This window comes from Malaclemys terrapin, chromosome 3, assembly GCF_027887155.1.
Source record: "Malaclemys terrapin pileata isolate rMalTer1 chromosome 3, rMalTer1.hap1, whole genome shotgun sequence".
Taxonomy (NCBI): Eukaryota; Metazoa; Chordata; order Testudines; family Emydidae; genus Malaclemys; species Malaclemys terrapin.
The window spans coordinates 85,786,608-85,808,101 of record NC_071507.1 but is presented as its reverse complement, the minus strand read 5'-3'; the positions used below and the strand labels follow the sequence as shown (position 1 = coordinate 85,808,101).

The window sequence follows — 21,494 nt, the reverse complement described above, 5'->3', positions numbered from 1 at the left end:
ACTGTAAGGAAAGATATTATGACATAAAACAGGACCAGGCATGTAAATCAGACCATAAATACAAGACAATCATGGTAAATAATGTAATGAACTGGGGCTATACCTGTACAACTCATGAATTATGTTTGATATTGTGAAGTCTGATTATGAAAAACTGCTTTATCATCTGTGCCTACATGTATGAGTCCACCACTACTGAGAGGACCTAGAGCAGATATGCAACAGACATGGTCAATGGTGAAGGGTATGCTTATGTTCATTTAGGATAAAATGTGGTTTGCAGGGTGCTTATGCATAGGGAAGCATGCTGTGGCTCACCACCCTAGGAACATTCTAGAGAAGGCCAAGGGGAGGGGGGTGAGCTCAGCATGTGGAATGGAGGACTATGAGCATGTGATAAACAAATCCATATATGGAAAGGTTAAATCTGATTGGTTAGAGGTTTGTGTTATGTAACTTGTTATGTAAGTGCCATGTGCTATAAAACAACAATGGGAGGGGCTCCTTGCTGGAGGGACTCTGCCTGATTTTTGTACCTGGGGCTCTCCCTTTGTGCACATTGAATAAAGCCTTGTTGAATTGAATCGCATCGAAGTCCCTTGATTCTGCCCAGCATCTGACTCATTGGGAACCACAAAATCCCAACAATGGGAAATACTTAAGGTTAACAACGGTACTCACATCTCACAAAAAGTTACGCTAAAAAGCAGTTGCAACCTTAGAAAAACCAGCTTACCTGATTCCTCTGAAGGGATGGGGGAAGGTAGGAATAGTGGAAAGTTACCAGGAAGAGAACAATAGAGGCTAGGTGAGAGCAAGTTCACAGAAGCTGGATAAGGGGATTCAGGAGGGACAGAGACCACCTACCATGCAACAGGCCTGCATAAGGAGGGACAAGGTGGGTGAGGTAATATCTTTTATTGGACCAACTTCTGCTGGAGAGAGATACAAGCTTTGGAGCTTACACAGATCAATTCTTCAAGCCTGGGTTTGAGAAGGGGGCACCCTACCCACCAGCCTTCCTGGACACTGATGGTCCCTAAAGACTCCCAAGGGAAGGGTGAGATAGAAAGGGACATGTGTGTAATGTTTCTTGGTTTATATGATCTGTATTCTCCTGTGCCTTACATAATTAAGTATAAAGAGCATAAAGGTGTTAGACCAGTGGTGGGCAACCAGCGGGCCACACTCCACCCATCAGGGTAATCCGCTGGTGGGCCGCAAGACACTTTGTTTACATTTGCTTCCCGCAGCTCCCACTGGCTGGGAACAGCGAACCGCAGCCACTGGGAACTGCAAGCAGCCATGCCTGCGGACGGTCAAGGTAAACAAACTGTCTTGCGGCCTGCCAGCGGATTACCCTAATGGGCAGCGGGCAGCCCGCAGGTTGCCCACCACTGTGTTAGACAGTGCAAAGTGTGTGTGTGTTGACTGTATTACAACTGCTGAGTGCCCAGGAGAGAGCCAAACTGTAACCAGAAGTTTCCCATCTTTGGAGTTGAGGTCTGTGAGAAGGATATGTTAGGTAACTTGGGGCATCTTGGGGTCAGTGTTGGTCCTGGGGGCTTAGGGCAGATGGGCTGAGGAGCTCCATTTCCAAGAAGGGGTATACCTATAAATAAATAAATAAATATGTGGAGATATACCTATTTCATAGAACTGGAAGGGACCCTGAAAGGTCATCGAGTCCAGCCCCCTACCTTCACTAGCAAGACCAAGTACTGATTTTTGCCCCAGATCCCTAAGTGGCCCCCTCAAGGATTGAACTCAAAACCCTGGGTTTAGCAGGCCAATGCTCAAACCACTGAGCTATCCCTCCCGGAGTCCAGGGAGGGACAGGAGGGCCAAGCGGTAGTGGATCACCGGCCTGCAGAGGGCGCTCCGGAGCTGGGATGAGCTAATTCCCAGGGACGACCAGCAGGAGGCGCCGCAGGGGTGAGTCCAGCTTGCTTACAAGGGGCCATGTTTACACTACCACTTACATCAATATAACTTATGTCACTCAGGGGTGTGAATTAGCCACCCCCTCGAGCAATGTAAGTTACACTCACCCCAGTGCTTAGGTCAACAGCACTATGTCGGTGGGAGAGCTTCTCCCACCGACATAGCTACCGCTGCTTGTTGGGGGTATATTAAGTCTATGGGAGAGCTCTGTCCCATCAGCTTAGAGAGGCTACACCAGAGAGCTTACAGCAGCGCAGATTCACAGTGCTGCTGTAAGCTCTCTAGTGTAGCCATAGACAGGCAGAGTCAGTGCCCAGGAAATGTGCCAGAATGACCAAGGGAAGAACCAATGCTGCAGCCTGATGAGGCTCTAAAAGTTTAACAAACCCCAGGGCATCCACAACAGCAGAAGTTTGGATTCCACTCACAGCAGCCCTAGTGGGTGGCCAGCAGGGAGCACTCACCAGAATCCATAACAATCTGCAAATCTGGATAGCACAAAACTGTAAGGAAAGATATAATATAAAATATGACCAGGCATGGAATCAGCCCACAAGTCAGAAAGAATCATGGCAGATATAGCAACTCCATAGGTCACGTTTCCATTCTAAGCCCTACTTTCCTTTTCCTCTAACTTTTGATTGGAATGACTTTTTTTTTTTTTTGGCAAATAGGGATGCTAAAAATATGGCATGAGAACTTTTTCTGGTCATTTGGAAAGCACAAAATTAAACATGTTTAGATGTTATTCATTCAAAAGTCATATGAGTTTTAAAAAAATTTCCCAGTGTCCCATGATTTTTCAGTCCAGACATTCTCAGAAGGGCTATATAGGGGTTTGCGGGCAAACCACCCTCAATTCCTTCTCTATGTCAGTGTCCCCTAGGGAACAATAGGAAGCACAGGGGAAGGAAGGTGGACATTGGAGCACCCATATGACACACATCTTGAAGAACTACAGCTACTGCGCAAGGTGAGTCTCCTCTTTGAGTAGTGTCCCTATGGGAGTGCCACTTCAGGTGACTTCCAAGTTTCAGAACAGAGTCTAGAACTGAAGATAGTACTGCAAAAACAAATACTGCATCAGATCTGATGGCATGGATAAGGGCATAATGTTTTGTAAATGTATGTATTGAAGCCCATGTAGCGGCCTTGCATATCTCAGATATTGGTACATTCTTCAGTAATACTGTAGACGTTGCCTGAGATCTTCCAACATCCTGGGTATGGAAATAGGATTCCTGCTGAGAACTATGAGATTTCAGAAAAAAATACTGGTGGATAGATTGATTGAGATGGAAATCCGATAGAACTTTTGGTAAGAATTTATGATGTGGGTGCAAGAAGTCCTTATCCTTGAAGAATACTGTAAAGAAGGGATCTGCCATTAAGGACCTGATTTCCCCAACCCCACAGGCCATGTGATGGCAACTAATAAGGCAATCTTCATAGATAAATGGAGCTGGGAGCAATTTGCCATTGGTTCGAATGGAGGTCTCACAAGGTGATTGAGAACCATGTTGAGGTCCCAGGTAAGGGTAAGCTATATAAACATGAGGGTAGAGATTTCCTAACCCATTAAGGAATCTAGATATGCTGGATGAGCAAATACAGAGAATGACACTTCACCTGGGGATGAAAGGCTGATATAATGGCCAAATGTACCTTAATTGAGCTGATGAATAATCTGATTTCTTCAGATCCAACAGATAATCCAGGATGAGTGGAAGTGTAACTTAATCAGTCTGGAAGGAGCAATGACCGCATCAATGAGAGAATCTCTTCCACTTCTGTAGGTAAAGTAGTGTGGGTTGAGGTCTTTCTAATATTTAATAGTACTTGTAGTACTTCCGCAGAACAGGAAGCCTCTATCCCCAAAAACTATCAAGGAATTACACTTGAGGCATAGAACCACTAGACTGGGCTGAAGCACATGACCCACATCCTGAGATTGGAGGTGAGGAATGGCTGGAAGCTTGAACAGTGGTTGAACAGATAGGTGAAGCAGGTACAGGGAACCAAGGTTGTCTTGGACAGTTTGGCACTATAAGGATACCTTTGGCTCTGTCCTATCTGATCTTGATCATGACCTGGGGAATTAAGGATGTAGGGGGAACTGCATAAAAAAGACCCTTCTTCTAAGATAGAAGGAAGGCATCTCCCAAGGAGTGGTGACCCAGATTTCCTCTTCAGCAGAAAAGAGGGCACTACTTGTTTTTGGAGGTGGCAAAAAGGTTGACCTGCGGCAATTCCAATTTTTGGAATACGCTGCAGAGAATCTGAGCATCCAACTCCCATTCGTAATCCTGTGAGAAGCATCTGAGGAGGGCATCGGCTGTGGTATTCTGAATGCCTAGGAGATAGACCACTGAAATATGGATCTGATGGGTTATGCAATCCCATAGCTTCAGTGCACAAGGAAAGAGCCTTTGTTCCCGCTGCTTGTTGATGCAGAACATGCAGGGCATATTGTCCGTTATGACCCTGATTTCTTTGCCTTTTTTGAGGGGCAGAAAATGACAGCAAACATTCCTGACAGCCCTGAGCTCCAACAGACTGATGTGTAGACTGCTTTCCTGGGTTGTCCATCTGCCCTGAATCGTTGAGATGTGCTCCCCATCCTAACATGCATTGGTTGTTAAAGCCACTCATGGGGCTAGGCAACAGAAAAGGACACAAGCACAGACGTTGATTTGCTCCTTCCAACAGCTTAGGGTTTTTTTTACTTGCAGAGGAACCATCACTTGTCCGTCCAGGGTGTCCCTGAACGGGGAGTAGATTGATCTGAGCCAACCTTGGAAGCATCGAAGACACAGCCTTGCATGATCAGTCACAAAGGTGCAAGCAACCATGTGTCTCAAGAACCGAAGAAAGTTCCTTATTGTGGTCTAAGGACTTCCCTGAATTGCCCCTACCAGACTTGACAAAGTTGGCAATCTGTCCAAAGGAAGGTAGGCTCTGGCTGTCAATGAGTCCAAATACACCCTTCTCCTGGCTGCTCTTCCCAGGCACAAAGCCCCTTTCTGCCACTCATTTGCATGCCTTGCCACCTCTCTTTTTCTTTATGACCCAGGGTGTTCTCCCTTCTTGACTTGGCCCTCCAGACAGATCACTGTGTGCTTCCCCCTTCCGGGGGATCAAAGTCCCATTGCACAACTGTCCTAGGGAGTCTTCTGGTCCACTACTTGGTCTGTACCACTTCCTCAGTGTCTGGTAGGGGAACCCGTGCCTGCCCACTACTCCAGGTTCCAGCCCAGGGACCCTACAACCAGCAGCCAAGGTCTGCACAGTCCCGAACCTTGCTATTATTTCCCTGGGCTGCTCCTAGTTTGCCTCTTTCTTCACCCTCGTCTGAGTACACCATTCCCTCAAGGCCAGGATCGCAGGGCTTCTATTCTCCCCCTGTTTTTTTCCTTTCCTTCTCTACAGCTAGAGTGAATGCAGGCCTCCACACTGCAGTCCCTTTCTGCTGCCAACTTCCTGGCTTTATCATAGCTTCACCTGTTCCTTCTTAGATCAGCTCTATGCCCAATCACAGGTTGCTTATCCCACCTAATTCCCCAGATTGTGTAATTCTTCAGCTGTGGCCTATCTAGTTATTTCTTAGCCTCATCAACCCTTTCAAGGCTGGTGTAGGGGTGAACACCAATCACACCCCCTAAAAACTGTATCCTTTGTACAAGCGTCAACGTGGATTTCTTTTCATTCAGCTGCAGGACGAACTCCTGGAACAGGGCGAGGGGAATGTGAGTTGACGATAACACTGATTCATAGGAGCAACCCTGGATCAGCCAGTCATTGAGGTATGGAAAGGCTAGGATCGCTTCCTGCTGAAGGTTAGGTTTTAGCAGAAAGAGTGGCTTTTTGAGAATACATTTGGAGCTGATGATAGACTGAAGGAAAGCACCCAGTGTTGGAAATTATTCTGGCCTATGGGGAAGCATAGTTACTTCCTCTGCAATGGGTGTATTGCTATATGAAAATAGGCATCTTGTAGGTCAAGGGCTGAAAACCAATCCTCTTCCTCCAGTAAGGGAATTATAATTGCCAGAGTTACCATCCTGAACTTTTGTGGCTTCACGTACTTGTTTAACTATGTCTACACATACAGCACTGCAGTGGCGCAGCTGTACTGATACAGACTCCCCCAAGCAACAGATGCACTTAGAGTGGCCATCGCTTACAGGAATAGCCTCTCAGGAGGAGAAGCAGTGTTTAAAGCCTGGCAAGCCAAGCATGCCCTGTGAGATTAAACAAGTCTCCCGGAGGAAAAAGGGAGAGGAGAACAAAACAATCCACTCACTACCTACACAAACTATCTATACCTATACTAACAACTACAAACTAAGTATATTAACACTAAGGAGAAAGGAAACAGAAAGGCCACGGCACGCTCAAAGCAGACACGCTAAAGTTCCATTTCAGGCGTAGGTGATTGAGAAGGAACTGAGGGCACTTTGCCCGTGCACCCCAAGTAGCCTCCGTTTCTGTCACAAGGAAGTTTAGGATGCATGCTTGGGCATCATGGATACTGCTAGCTGGTTGTGGTCTCCTTATCAAATAAGTTGCCTGTCTTTTTATTGGCAGAACCTAGAGGCATTCAATTAAGCATTTTCAAAAAGAATTCCCATCACCTTACCATGAAAAAAAGTGATAAGAATGAAGCATGCTTCTCTAAAGGAGACTCCAACACTTGCTTAATAGAGTAGTTGGTACCCACAGATGTCTTCAGGCAAACACAGCTTACTACCTCATTAATTAAACTTAGACTGGGGCTTGAAGATAATTTTTTTGAAGACTATGGGCCAGATTTACAAAGTGGTAGGTGCTCAAATATGTCACTTTGAAACCTAAGACCCACCTGTTTCAATGGAAGTTAGGCACCTAATCTGTTTAGGTGCTTTTGAAAATCCCACTAGGCAACTATCTGCATCTTTGGGCGCCCAAATCCTTTGTAAAGTGGCCCAAAGACTCTCTCTATTCTGTTGTTTGAAACAATTCATTTATATTTGAATAATTAATATCAAGTTATGGTAATATATTGTAATAACATTGTGCCTTTCATAAAAGGACGACTGTCAGTTTAAATTAGTTTACAAACAAGGTGCCAACACATGTTTGCTGCCTGGCCAGACCACCATCACCACAAAGAGGCTCTGAGCAACAACTGTCTCATGGCTGCTTCTTTCCAGCCCACACACTGTACTCCTTCAGGCCACTGACTGAACTTGCCTGCCTGTTGTAACTGTAACCCCCACCTTTTTTTGAAGTCAAACCTTCCATCATTCCTTATTTGTCCTAGTCCTGTCTCTTCCTCTACCACTATATTAAATTGTGTCAACTACTGAAAGAAATAACAGCACCTAACTGTACACTCAGATGCTGCACTTTGGTCTAGATATTGTGTAGATGACTGAACATGTAAAAATTTCAACTGCCATGCTCACTACGATGGACTGCGTTACAAGTGCTGAAGGCTTATCCAATGTGTCAGCTCAGTGTGACACAAGAAAATCTTTGTTTTCTCTTAAATTGGTTACAAAGTTCATAATATGTATCAGTAAGGTTACCTGCTTTACATACACCATTGTGTATGGCACAGTATTTACAGAAGCAATAAAATGCTACTGACATACGCTACAGCATTCTCTAGACTTAGCCTCACTGATATCTCTATTCATGCCTAAATCACTTCCTTCTCGACTTCTGCAACTCCCTCTCATACGGGTTTAAATCCACACACCAAATTTCAGGAAGTCAAGAATACTGTGGCTGCATTCTGCAGTCATGCCAGGAAGTGAGTTTATTTCATCTCTGCCCTCCATTGCTTTTACTGGCTTCCTATAACCACCTCCATCTTCTATTCTAAATTGACCTCTTGGTTTTCAAAACTTTCCCTGGACTCACTCTCTCTCTGATCCATTCTTCATCTCTTGCCTGCTCATCCTGCTCCTCTAATCTTGACTTTCTCTCTGCCCTCACCTGGCAATTTTCCATAGTTGGGAGTGGGGGGGGGGTGTCACTCTTTCTTTTGTCTTGAGCCATAATTCTGGAATTCTCTCCCCCTTCTCTGAACAACTGAGTCACTGCCTCTTTAAATCTTGCCTAAAAGAAACTTTCATTTTCCCTTAGATTATGATTGTGTAACTTCTTTGCGCAGCATTTTGTGATACTTGCTATGAAAGAAGCCATGTAAAAAATACAGTGTAAAAGTGAATGAAGTTGCTCCATCACATTCATTTAACTATAATTTAATGATGACATGCAAAACACTGAACATCTGTTTTTGCTGTTCTGGAGGGAGTAGGAAAGCTGTGAAAGGAGCTCAGTCTATTGTTTTTTTGGAGGAGAATGGGAGGGATTTTCCAAAATGCATAACACACAAATTATGAGTTTTAAGCAATATGCTGCCAAAAGATTCAGGCCAGGGGCCAACATGTAGGTTGGTCTCTGAATTTCTCACGTGAATTACTGGGAAAAAGGCAGAGCTGAACATACTTTTGCATCATTAAAAAAAATGTTTAAAACTTATGGCGTTAATTCTTTATTTTTATGGAACCATCAAGGTTGCCCTATTAAAGTTATCAGACAAAGTGACTGTAAATATAGAATTAACTGATCTTTCTGTACTATCCTTTCTGTAACTGTTCTTCAAGATGTGTTGTTCATGTCCATTCCATGTTAGGTGCGTGCACACTGCATGAACCAACACCAGAGATTTTTTCCTCAGTTGTATCTGTTGGGCCATCTCTAGCACCCACTGGTGCCACATGCCTATGCGCGGGTATAAGGGGCACTGCTGACCCTGCACCCTCTCAGTTCCTTCTTGTCAGAGTACTCAGACAGAGGGGCAGGAGCATGGGTCACGGAATGGGCATGAGGAACACATCTCAAAGAACAACAATTACAGAAAGATTAGTAACCGTTTTATTTTCCTCGAGTGCTTGCTCATGTCCATCACATCTTAGGTGACTCACAAGCGGTACCCTAGGAGGTGGGCTCATAGTTCATGGATATGCGGATTGCAACACTGCTCTCCTGAACCTGGTGTCATCTGAAGCCTGCTGGATGATGGTATAGTGGGAGGAGAAGGTATGCACTGATAACCAGGTTGCGGCCCTGCAGATGTCTTGGACTGGGAGCTGGGCCAGAAGCGCCACTGATGAGGCCGGAGCTCTCGTCAAATGAGCGGTGAAGGTTGCTGGAGGTGGGATGCCTGCCTACCAATAGCATGCCTGAATACAGGTGATTATCCAGGATGAGATTCTCTGGGCTGAGACCGGCAGGCCTTTCATCCTTTCTGCTATTGCTACGATCTACAGAAGGGCCTGGTCCTCTCAATATAGAAGGCAAGGGCACATTTAATGAAGAGTGAAGAGATTGGTCTTCTGAATTCTTGTGTGGTTGTGGGAAGAAAACTGGCAGGAAAGTGGCCTGGTTACTATGCAACTGCATCTTTGGAAGGAAGGCTGGGTGGGGGCGCAGTTGGACCTTGTCCTTAAAGAACACCATGTATGGTGGTTCTGACGTAAGGGCCCTGATTTCTGAGACCCTTCTTACCAGCATAATCACTATTAGGAAGGTGATCTTCCAGTAGAGATACAGAAGAGGGCATGATATTAGCAGTTCAAGGAAGGGCCCACGACTCTTGACAGGACCAGGTTTAAGTCCCACGGTGGAATCAGTTTGCGAATTTGAGGGTGTAGTCTTTCTAACCCCTTAGGAAAGCGAATGAACATCTCATGCAAGAAGACTGACTTGCCGCTCACTGGAGGGTGGAAAGCTGAGATCACCACTAGGTGTACCTTGATAGATGCGAAGGCCAGACCTTGTTATTTCAAATGGAACAGGTATTCCAGCACAGATTGAAAGGACCACCAAGACAAGACTGACCTCATTGAGAAGACCATACCGAGAAACATTTCCACTTGGCCAGGTTAGTAGCTTTGGTAGACGGCTTTCTACTACCCAGCAAGATCTGGCTTTGAACAGGCTTGTGGCTCCAGATTCAATCACGGAGCTTCCCGGGTGAAGGGAAGGGCCCCGAGGTTCAGGTGGAGTAAACGGCTGTGGTCTTGTGAGATCAGGTCCGGGCAGGTTGGAGGCAACAGCTGAGGCACTATTGGTAAGTGTAGTTCTGTGCCAAAACAGTGTTGGTGTGACCACGCAGGGGCCCTTGCCTTGTCCTGCCTGACTTTCAGAAAGCCCTTGTGCACCAGAGGAAATGCATAGTAAAGGAGTTCTGTCCAAGGGAGCAGAAAAGCATTTGAGATGGAGCCTGGGCTGAGACAGCCTAGTGAGCAAAACTGCTGACGTTTTCTGTTCTGCCTGGTTGCGAAGAGGTCTATCTGGGGAGACCCCCACAACTGGATGATGTACTTGGTCACTTCTGGGTGAAGGGACCACCGGTGGTAAGAAAAGAAAGGTCTGATGAAGTGATCTGCAAAGGCATTCTGGGCTCCCGGAAGATGGGAAGCCTCGAGGGGAATGGAGTACTTTACATAAAAGTCACACAGACAGAAGGCCTTCCGGCACAGGGTAGAGGAGCACACTCCTCAGTGTCTGTTGATGTAAAACATAGCTGCCGTGTTGTCCATAAGTGCTCGAACTACTCTGCCTGTGATCTGGGGAACAAACACTTGGCAAGCTATGCAGACCGTTATGAGCTCCCTGACATTTATGTAAAGGACCTCTTCCTGGGACCACAGGCCCTGCATCCTGAGGTGTTCAAGGTGGGCTCCCCAACCTAGATTGGATGTGTCCAAAATTAGGGATCCTGAAGGCTGATGGGTGGTAAAGGGAACACTCGCAGCTACTGATTGGGGGCCCACTACCAGTCAAGGGATGCGAGTCCCGGGGCAGGAACCATCAGCACTGAGTCCAAGTGGTGTCTGTTTGGTGAGTACACTGAGGCCAGCCACATCTGCAAGGGTCTGAGGCACAGCCTTGCATGTCATACCACATAAGTGGACAGAGCCATGTGCCCCAAAAGTATGAGCTGTTGTGACGGGGTGAGCCTTGACCCTGGATATCAGATCCAATATCATCTGGAAACAGGCCTATGGAATGAAGACTCTGGCCTGGGTCGAGTCTAGCACTGCCCTGATAAACTCTGTTCTATCTACTGGGACGAGAGTTGACTTTTGTTTATCAACAGGCCCAGTATTTGGAAGGTGGCTTGGACCAGGCTGATGCTGTTCCTTAGTTAAGTCTCTGAGTGGCCCTTGATCAGCCAGTCATTGAGGTATGTGTAGACTTGATCACCTTGCCAAGGGGCTGCCAACAGGCCAAAGGGGAGGATGGTGAATTGGTAATGGGTTTGGGTTACAATAAACCTGAGGAACCTTCTGTGGCCTCGGAAGATGGAAATAGACATCTTTAAGTCAAGGGCGGCATACCAGTCCTCTGGATTTAGGGAGTGAATGATGGAGGCCAGGGAGACCATGCCGAACCTCAGTTTCTTGAGATATCTGTTGAGGCAGTGCAAGTCCAGGATTGGTCGAAGGCCTGGCACTAGCGGGGGGAACTGCACTGGGGTTTGGTGCCAGGTAAGAGCTCAGAGCCCCATGCTCCCTTCTGCTTGTTGAGCTCATTGAAGCTGGTGGTTGTCCCATCGGGTTCAATGGTACCGGGAGTGATAGTAAATCCCTGCCCACTGCAAAGGCCTCTGGGGTAGAAGGCATCACGATCCTGCTGTTACCGCAATGACTTCCTGGCATTGGTGGGAGGTCCCGCACCGGACTCAACGACACCTGCGAGTGGGGTGGAGTCTACAGTGCTGCTAGGAGACCAGGAGTGCAAGAGTAGCCTGACATGGGTCGAACTCCACTGCTTTCCCTGTTTGTTCTTTCTTGGTACCGGAAGGTGTCCCATCCATCTCAGACTACTGCTTCTTATGTTTCTTCTTTGGCACCGGAGATGGAGAATGGTGCCAAGAAATGTCCAGTGCCGGAGAGTCACTTTGCACCGAAGCTGAGGTGCTCGGTGCCAAATCTGATCAGTATGGCTCCAATGCTGATCCAAGTGTGGCTTCCATCAGGACAGCCCTCAGTCTAGCCTCCCTGTCTTTCTTTATGGGGGTCGCTCACTGGCACAGGCTTGCTGCAGGAGGCACAAGGTTTGAAGCCCAGGGACCAGTGCATGCCCATCCCCAGAGACAAAGGGAGCCCCTCTATGCTAAGAGAGGGGGACGAACTATATACACTATACTACTACTTACACTACTACTAACTAAGACTAATAAATCTAAGTTGAAGAGAAAACCACTGAATAATGCCTTGCTGAAGCAAGAGGAGTTGTTCCAGCCACTGTCATGAGCAGTAAGAAGGAACTGAGAGCGCGCAGAACTGGCATGCTCCTTTTACCAGTGCATACGCATATGGCACCAGAGGGTGCTAGAGTCAGTCCGACAGATACCACTGATGGAAAAATCTCTGGCAATGGTGCATGTGGCGCACACACACCTAATGTGGAACAGATATGAGCAAGCACTCGAAGAAGAATGACAAGTTCTCCTTAATTAATGCCAACTTGTACAGAAATATATTAGCATTTTAAAGCACTTAAAATATGGTGCACAAATGACAAAAGAGTTAATTAATATTTAAGGCCAATCCGCTATCCTTAACTAATAGAGTTATTGTAAAGTGGCTTTGACAGATGTATTTCAATCTTCATTCAAAAATCAATTTAAGTGATTATAAACATACTGTAGTTTGTGGTGTTTTAAAAGAAATAGTATGGTAATATAAAGAACATCAGAATCACTATATCTAGTTACAAAGAAGGGGGCATGATGATGCTTACCCCACAGAAGTCAACAGACCATCTCCACTGACTTCAGTGAAAGCAGATTGAATCCCTCATCACAAAATGTAAATAACAAGAACTATTTACATTCAAATAGGAAGCTGTCCTCTTGTCAGTCTGATATTGTAAAGAATACTGAATGTCTGAGATGGAAGGTGACTTTCAAAGTTATATGGTAACTATTTATTTTCTAAACTTTTTTTAATCAAGTATTTTATATGGATAAACATAACTTACAGTTTTAAAAGTCATCAATTCAAATGGGAACTGAATAACCTGTTCTCCCACATCAGATTTCAGAAACTCCTATGGACTTCAATTGGGGATATTCATACCCTACTGCAAGATAATAGGGACTCAAGTCCTAAGGTGAAATCCTGACCCCACTTAATTTATTGGGAATTTTGCCATTGTCTTCAGTGAGGCCAGGATCTTACCCTTAATTTACAACATCAGGTTCTACCTCCTGTTGGGAAGTAAAATTAAATAGCAGATCCAACAGAGAGACACGATTTAGAGTCATGGAGATAATGAAACAGTGGTTGGTATTTCTAAGATCTTAAGATAATTCATTTTTATTATGTATTATTTTTGTACTAAATATTTAACTGATCATTGCTGTTTTTCTTTCAAATAAAAGTTCGTGCAAAAGTTCTAAAATACTTGGTTATCCATTGAACCAGACTGCTCCAAACATGTCAGGTAAATTATGTTTGAATAATTTATTATTTTAAATGTACACTGCATATTCTGTTTTTTATATATAAGTAAATATGCACATAGTCAAAAAGGTTTGACCAATGAATGGAAAAATTCCCCCCCTCATCCCCTGAAATACCAATAGGGCTAAAGTGATTAGCTTACACAGTGGGTTACCTTATGCCAAATTTCATTTCAATATCATTCAGATGAACTATCCACATGGGCACCTCACTTCAACAGTCCCTTATCTGACTGTTCAGTTGGGAATTAACATGATATTTTTCACAAAGAGATAAAAACAGTGCTCTGTCCAATATTCCCACTCTGAATAAAATCTGTTTGAATGCATGAGACAGTCTATAAACTGCTACCAATACAGTCACTCCTACATTACCTCCTACTCAATCATTGTGAGCCCAATCCTGCAAGCTCTCCATGGCTGAAACTCTGACTGACTTTAATAGGAGTTCCACGTGCAGAGAGAGCCATTGTAAGATAAGGCTCTTGATTGCCATATTGTAAAGCTGCATTTTGAGTTACCCAGAATATGAAATGAGCTATATAAAACTAAATTCTATTATACTGCTTTTGAGAAATATGCAGAAGAGATTTTTCCAAACTATTGTGTGTTTACAGTCAGGTGTGCATTGCATAGGTAAGGCTGAATTGAGTTTTGTACTTAAAGGAGCAATTCAACCATGTTGTTATGCATGAAAAACATAATATATATCTGTCCAAGTTACAGTACTTATTTGAGTACAGAATGATTTTTCTGAGAACTTAAAAGTAAACTGATTTGCAGTAAAATTAATTTTAAAATGGTCCTTAAAAATACAACATTCTATGTTAAACTTTTTTGTCCCAAATTATCTTAATAATGGAATAATCCAGACTTTTCAAACTTCCCATCCATCAAGTAAAACTCACTAAAATCTCAATGCACTTGGTTATATTTAAAACAAATGTTTTTTTAGGATTAATGGTCATTTTTGCCATTATTCTTCATAATTGAAAGTTTCCTCTTCAGCAGGGTCTGACAAACACTGCTCTGCTGCAGAGAATTCCATAACAAAACGGCTGACATACTCTATTGTTTTCAATGGGAATGAGGATAGAAGTTCCTTTAGCAAAGATGCCCCAATGGGCACTGCCACCCATTGTTTCCATTCAGAGTGAAGAAAAGCTGCCCTTAGGAAAGAGAGTGGTCCACTATACTGTCCTTAACTATGGAGTAACTACCAGGGCCTCCATTATATGTACACAAACCATGTCACATATGTGAAAGTGATATCTATCTCCACTAGGACATACACTTAAATACATAACTCTTTTTCATCTAAGGATATAGCTACACTTCAAGCTGGGGAGTGATTCCCAGCACAAGGAGACATACATCCATGCTAGCTCAAACAGATTGTACCTGTCCAAGATGCCATATATTCAGGCCCCTCCTGCTGCTCACAATGCTGTGGCTACACCTCTATTTTTAGCTCAATAGCTCAATCTTTGAGCTGGGAATCACACCCTCTGCTCAAAGTGTAGACATATACTAGATGTAGTGCACACTAAAAAAATGTTTCCTTCTTTCTCCTAAATGGAGAATTCCACTGTCCTCTGGTCTCCCAAAAATTTACGCTGGCCCAAAACAGGCTGTATTTGGTCCTGGATTAGTTACTGATTTAAAAGACCAATAAGACCAAACCTGCAGTGTTAAAATTGGGAGCCAGGATTAACTTCTAGCCTCGAAAGTCACAAGACATCAGACTTCAAAGCTGTGATATTTTATTAGATAGAAAAGAAATTTAGGGAATTTTTAGAGGTTTTTAAGACTTACAGTGAGGTCTGTACAGATGGACTGAAGACAACCAAATTATTTGGCTTTACAGGCAAAAGGATGCAGAAAGTAGCCCCAATAAAATTTTTACAAACTGAAATATTTCTAAAAAAAATTTTTTTTCTGAAATGTGCGACACATACACAGACTATCATGATGGTGTAATATAATAAAGCTTTTACCACCACTCACAATGACCCCCACAACTCACTCATGGCTTCCCAATTTATCATTAATATGGCCATCCCAAACACATTCTTAAAACCTTTTTATACTATGTCATCACGTATTCCCTACAGATGATGCCAACTGGCTCAAAAATGGTCAAATAAAATTAAAATACACACACACACACACACACACACACACACACACCTAAAATAAAAATATATATGCCAAGTTATAGGTGAGGTGAACTTTTATAGGCAATCTGCATATCCATGAAAATAGGACCTTTAAACAAAAGGTTTACACAACCATTACTTACATAAATCCATCATATGAAGGAACCAAACACAGCTCATAAGCTCCAGCATTAATTCAAAAGAGTTTCAGTGATCCATAGATGACTGCCTGAAAATGGCAGCTAACTGTCCCCATTTTTTCCTGTATACATCTTAACATTGAGCAATATTTGGTAAAGAGGACACTAAAGGTTTTTGTTGATACACAAGACATTACCAAGAAAGAGAACACCCAGGAGTATATTATCAAATATGTTTGCACTTCTTTAATGATCATTAGGCAACGTCTACATGAGAGACCTTACAGTGGCACAGTTGTACCAATGCAGCTACGCCGCTGCAAGCTCTCCCATTGTACCTGCTCTATACCGACAGGAGAGAGTTCTGCCATCGACATAATTAAACCACCGCAAACAAGCGGTGGTAGCTATGTCAGTGGGGGAGTGTCTCCCACCGAAATAGCACCGTCCATGCCAGTGCTTCTGTCTGGGTAACTTATGTCACTCAAGAGGAGTTTTTTTCCACACCCGAGCGACATAAATTTACCAACAAAAGCGCAAGTGCAGACACAGCCTTAGAAGTATCAAAACTGGAAATGCATTATAAAATTTTACAGAATAAGAACCATAAAGAGAGAAGATAAGGAACAACAGTAAGCAAAGGAAAACCAGTAAGAATATTGTCAGTTCTCATACTCCATAGAGACATTCAATACTATCAAATTATATTAATACTATTACATTTCAATATATTACTTAAATTGTGTAATATTTTAAGACAACACATGCTTTATCTAAAATTATTCTTGATTTCATGACATGTCTTTCAGGTTCTCAGCAAGAAATTGGGTTCTTGAAAAGCGTACTTCACAGAACTTTTACGTAGCACTCTGTAATACGCAAAAAATGGGTTCAGACATCCCATTTTAAAAACAATACATGCTGTATTCTGCATCTGATGCAACAAGCATAATGAAGTACACATTATGAATGATGAATTAAACACACTTTTTTCTAGCGGACATTTATTCTTGCCAAACAATTTAGAAATAATGCTAAATAGTTTAACAGACAGGACTCTGGCTTCAATTCAAGAAAAGCAATAAGATGTTAAAAAAATACCTCAACAAAGCTGCCTTTTTCAGACAAAGAGCCTTTTTTCCCCTCTGGCACAGAAGTTTGGGAACAGAGCCAAGGTGCTACTTATCAGCTGTTTGACATCAGGGGAGAACTGCTTGCGTCAGTAGGCCTAGTAGAGACCCCAAGCTTATGGTAATGGACCATGTGGTTCTTATCTTATCAGTTGCAGGGTTTGGCACTTCAATCCATTGCAGTGTGAACAGAAAAATAAAATAAAATAAAAGCAGGAAGGTGTGTATAATTGGAAGGGAGGAGTTGAAAGATGACTAGTGAACCAGGTTATGGTGTGTTACAGCTGGCAGCCCGATTCGGTTTGAGGCTTAGTTTATTGTACAGTGTTGGGGGCAGGGCATAAGTAGCTTTTCTCACAGTCCCCCCCCATTTAAGGTTCAGGCAGAACTGCAACCCCTGTGTTGTGTGTGCCACAGGGATTGCTCCTTCCCTGTTTGCCTGGGAGCAGGCAGGGCAATATCTCTGCCCCCTCATATACACCAACCAGTAGAACTGGCTACTCGGGTAAGGGGGAAATAAGCTGCACCCCACAAGGGGGTGTTATAGCAAACACACTGCCTCCTCATGACCAAAAGCTTTCTGCGGCAGTACAGCACCACATGACACCTTACTATGGAATGCATCTAAATTGCACAGCATAGTCCTTAGCACAGCTTCAATAGGACTTATTACTACAGAATATTAGTTTTGGAGCCATACTGTACCACAAGGTACATAACTCACCATGCCTAAAACCTGATTGCACAAAATTACCATTTATTTTTAATAATTAGAAAAACATTCACCCAGAAAGGCAATCATAAAGTAAAACATTTCCTTTTCAACAGTGCTATGCCAATTGAAAAATTAGTAACTTACAGATACCACTCAGAAAAATATAAATCTTCCCACCTCTCTCTCTCTCTCTCTCTCTCACACACACACACACACACACACACACACACACACACACACACACACACACACACACAGAGTGTATGTGCGAGTTGGTGAAACAGAAAGCTGTCTCCTTTGGATAAATTTCCTTTTAAGTAATACACATCTCTGCTGAGAATGAGAGTGCAGTTACCCCATATGTTCTAAAGCTGCATCATAAGGCACATATTATACAAGCTTCACTGAGAAGCTGGTTAAAATATCTGTGGAAACTAGCAGTTTTATGTCCTTGACTAATTATAATTCTGTTCAGATTTTTTCCTTCCAAAGATTTGTTACCTTATACTGCAGTAAACCAGACTAACAATAACAGCAGTACACAATACGGTGGAATTGCATAACATTTTAGCAGCCGCACAGAAACCTTATTTATTAAAGATTCAAGACAGTTTTCTATAACTTTTATCCCCTCTTACCAAAGTCAGAATTAGCAATGGGCAGCTTATGGTGAAACTCTGATGACTTTAATGAAGGTTCCTTGCTTTGTTATTCCAAATACATTTTATATAAATAATGTAACTAGAAATAAATATTTTGCTGCATACAACCGCCCTTTACTCAAAACATTACTTAAGTTTTGTCCATCATGTTATGGCAGCTCTCTCAACCATAATAACCTCAGGCAGTTTGGGGCCCAGCGTTGAGCTTAAGTATTATTCATCTGAAGAGGCAATATACTTTTATGGTAAAAATATACTACAATAAATGATCAATTAAACAAAACCATACCTTAAGCCTTGGTCAACATTGCCACTAGAAAAATTAAAGCTATACTACAAGCTAAATGTATTTTGCTGAATTTTCAGTACATGTAATACATTTTCCTCACCCCAGCTTTATAAGAAAGCTCTTGGTATTTATTAGGTAAGACTAACAATGTGCTTGCAGCGATACAGGGCACAAAATAAAGGCAGTCCCTGCCTCAAAGAGTTCACAACCTAAAAACTTGACCCTGCAAATACCGCCTACTCAGTGAAATGCTATCTATCCTGTGTTTTACAATGAGACCATCACCACAATATCTAAGCACCTCTGAGTTCAAAGGAACTACCTACTGACAGTTTGCCCCGTTTAGCAATAAGTATTTGCATGTTCAGGCTCTAAAAGACAGAAACCAAGAAGCCATGATGCATTGGAGAACCCGCAAGAAGAGTTTGCAGGTTTGGGGGTTATGCTATCTAATCTTTGCAGGTGGACCCTTGGGCTCCATGAGGGAAGGCACCATTAGGGTTACCATATTTCAGCAAGCAAAAAAGAGGACGGGAGGAGCCCTGCCCTAGCCCCGCCCCTGTCCTGCCCTAGCCCCGCCCTGCCCCTCCCACTTTCTGCCCCCCTCCAAGCCCCCAACCCTCCCCCGCTCCTTGTCCCCTGACTGCCCCCTCCTGGGACCCCTGCTCCTAACTGCCCCCCAGAACCCCACCCCCTACCTAATCCTCCCTGTTCCTTGTCCCCTAACTGCCCCCTCCTAAGACCCCCCCCAACTGCCCCCCAGGACCCTACCTCCTACCTGTACCCTGACTGCCCAAAACCTTATCCACACCCCCCCAGAAACCCCCCCCCGAACTCCCGGACCCCCCCCCCCGTCTCTTGACTGCCCCCTCCAAAACCTCCCTGCCCCTTCTCCGACTTCCTGGCTCCCTTGTTGTTGGCCTTCGCCTAACGTCTCTGTGAGCCGTTCGTCCCGGCAGGCTGGCTGGCAGGGGAGGAGGAGCGGGGGAGGAGCGCCAGACTGCCGGTGCGAACCGCCGGAGGCGATCTGCGAATGCAGGGAGGGAGGGAGGGAGGGAGGCAGTGATCTCTGCTGCAGGGGAGGCGGATGACGTGCTCTCTCTGGCTGTTGGAGCCCCATGTAAGTGACACCATCCGGCCAGCTGCCCTGTTAGCCGCGCGCGCTCTGCATGGGGGGAAGTCCGGACATTTACAAATTCCCCCCGACGCTATTTTTAGCTCAAAAAGCCGGACGTGTCCGGGGGAATCCGGACGAATGGTAACCCTAGGCACCATTAACTTCAGTGAAGTTCTGTGCATGTGGATCGGATTATAGTATCGGTGCCCTGTATTGTCCGGGGGGGAGGGCGGTGCAGCGAGGGAATTGCTTTTTCTTGGAGTTAGGGCTTGTCTACATGGGAGACGGGTTAATCCACAGCTTTTCAAGTTAATCAGGTTTGAAAACACTTATGTACACATGACACAATCTATTACAGTGCTCTGACTCCACATTTATCATGAGCTCTGAAGTCTTCTTTCAAAATGAACTAACTTTAGATATTAGTCCAATATCTGGTTCATGTGCACACAATGCTGCTCATAGACTCACAGACTTCAAGGCCAGAAGGAACCACGATCATCATATAGTCTGATTCCTGCACATCGCAGGTCACAGAACCTCACCCATCCACTGTTGTATAAACCCATATCCTCTGCCTGTGGCAAACAGCTTTAGTAGTCTTCCAATAGTTGTCCCACACTGCTTTTTAGGCAACTGTTACTGACCTGTCTGTTTACCTGTGTGCCCCCTCCTCCCCCATTTATAAACTGGCACACCGCCAGATTTTGCTTCTGAATTTCAATTTATCACAATAACTGCACTATTACCCCTGAAGCCCTACAACAGCTGCTTAGAGCTACACAGAGACTTTGGATCTCATTGTCATCTGGGAAGAAGCATCAATGCAGGAAGCTCTTGTGGCCAGCTACTGGAATAAAGACCTTTTTGTAGACATCGTTAGGCAGTTGTCCACAAGGGCCACAACCGGTACTCCAACCAGGGCCAGGTAAAGAGCAAACCGCTCAAGAGGACCTATATTAAAATAAGGGACAACAGGAAAAAAGCCAGCAGGCAACATGTAACCTGTCCATTTTTTGAGGAACTGGACAGGATTTTACATAACTACATGACCACTCAACCCAAGCAGCTTGTGGAGCTTGCTGGCTACCTTCTCCCTGGTTGAGTACAAGGAGACCAGTTAAAAAAATCACCCCAAAAGGAGGTAGGATCCTGGGGGGGCAGTTAGGGTGGGGGGGTCTCAGGAGGGGGCAGTTAGGGGACAAGGAACAGGGAGGCTTAGGTAGGGGATGGGGTTCTGGAGGGCAGTTAGGAGCAGAGGTCCCAGGAGGGGGCAGTCAGGGGACAAGGGGGGGTTGGGAGTTCTGGGGGGGCTGTCAGGGGGCAGGAATGGGGAGAGGGATCGGAGCAGTCAGGGGACAGGGAGCAGAGGGGTTTAGATGGGTCGGGAGTTCTGGGGGGGGCTGTCAGGGGGGTGGGGAATGGTTGGATGGGGCATGGGAGTCCCGGCGGTTTGTCTGGGGATGGGGGTGTGGATAAGGCTTGGGGCAGTCAGGGTACAGGTAAGGGGTAGGGTCCTAGGGGGGCCAGTTAGGATGGGGGGAGGGTCTGAGGAGGGGGCAGTCAAGGAACAAGGAGCAGGGAGGCTTAGGTAGGGGGTGGAGTCCTGGGGGGCAGTTAGGGGCAGGGGTCCCAGGAGGGGGCAGTTAGGGGACAAGGAGCAGGGGGAGGGTTGGGGGTCCTGAGGGGGGCAGGAAGTGGGAGGGAGTGGAAGGGGCAGGGGAGGGGCTAGGGCAGGACTGGGGCGGGGCTCTTCCCGTCCTCTTTTTTGCTTGCTGAAATATGGTAACCCTATCCAAAATGGCAGT

General features: G+C 44.8%; 1 protein-coding gene across 5 annotated transcripts in view; it reads right to left on the bottom strand.

The window, feature by feature from the left end:
• PDE10A (phosphodiesterase 10A) overlaps positions 1-21,494 on the bottom strand; it is a 534,797-nt gene that overhangs the window by 185,561 nt on the left and 327,742 nt on the right. The gene's annotated exons all lie outside the window — the stretch shown is intronic.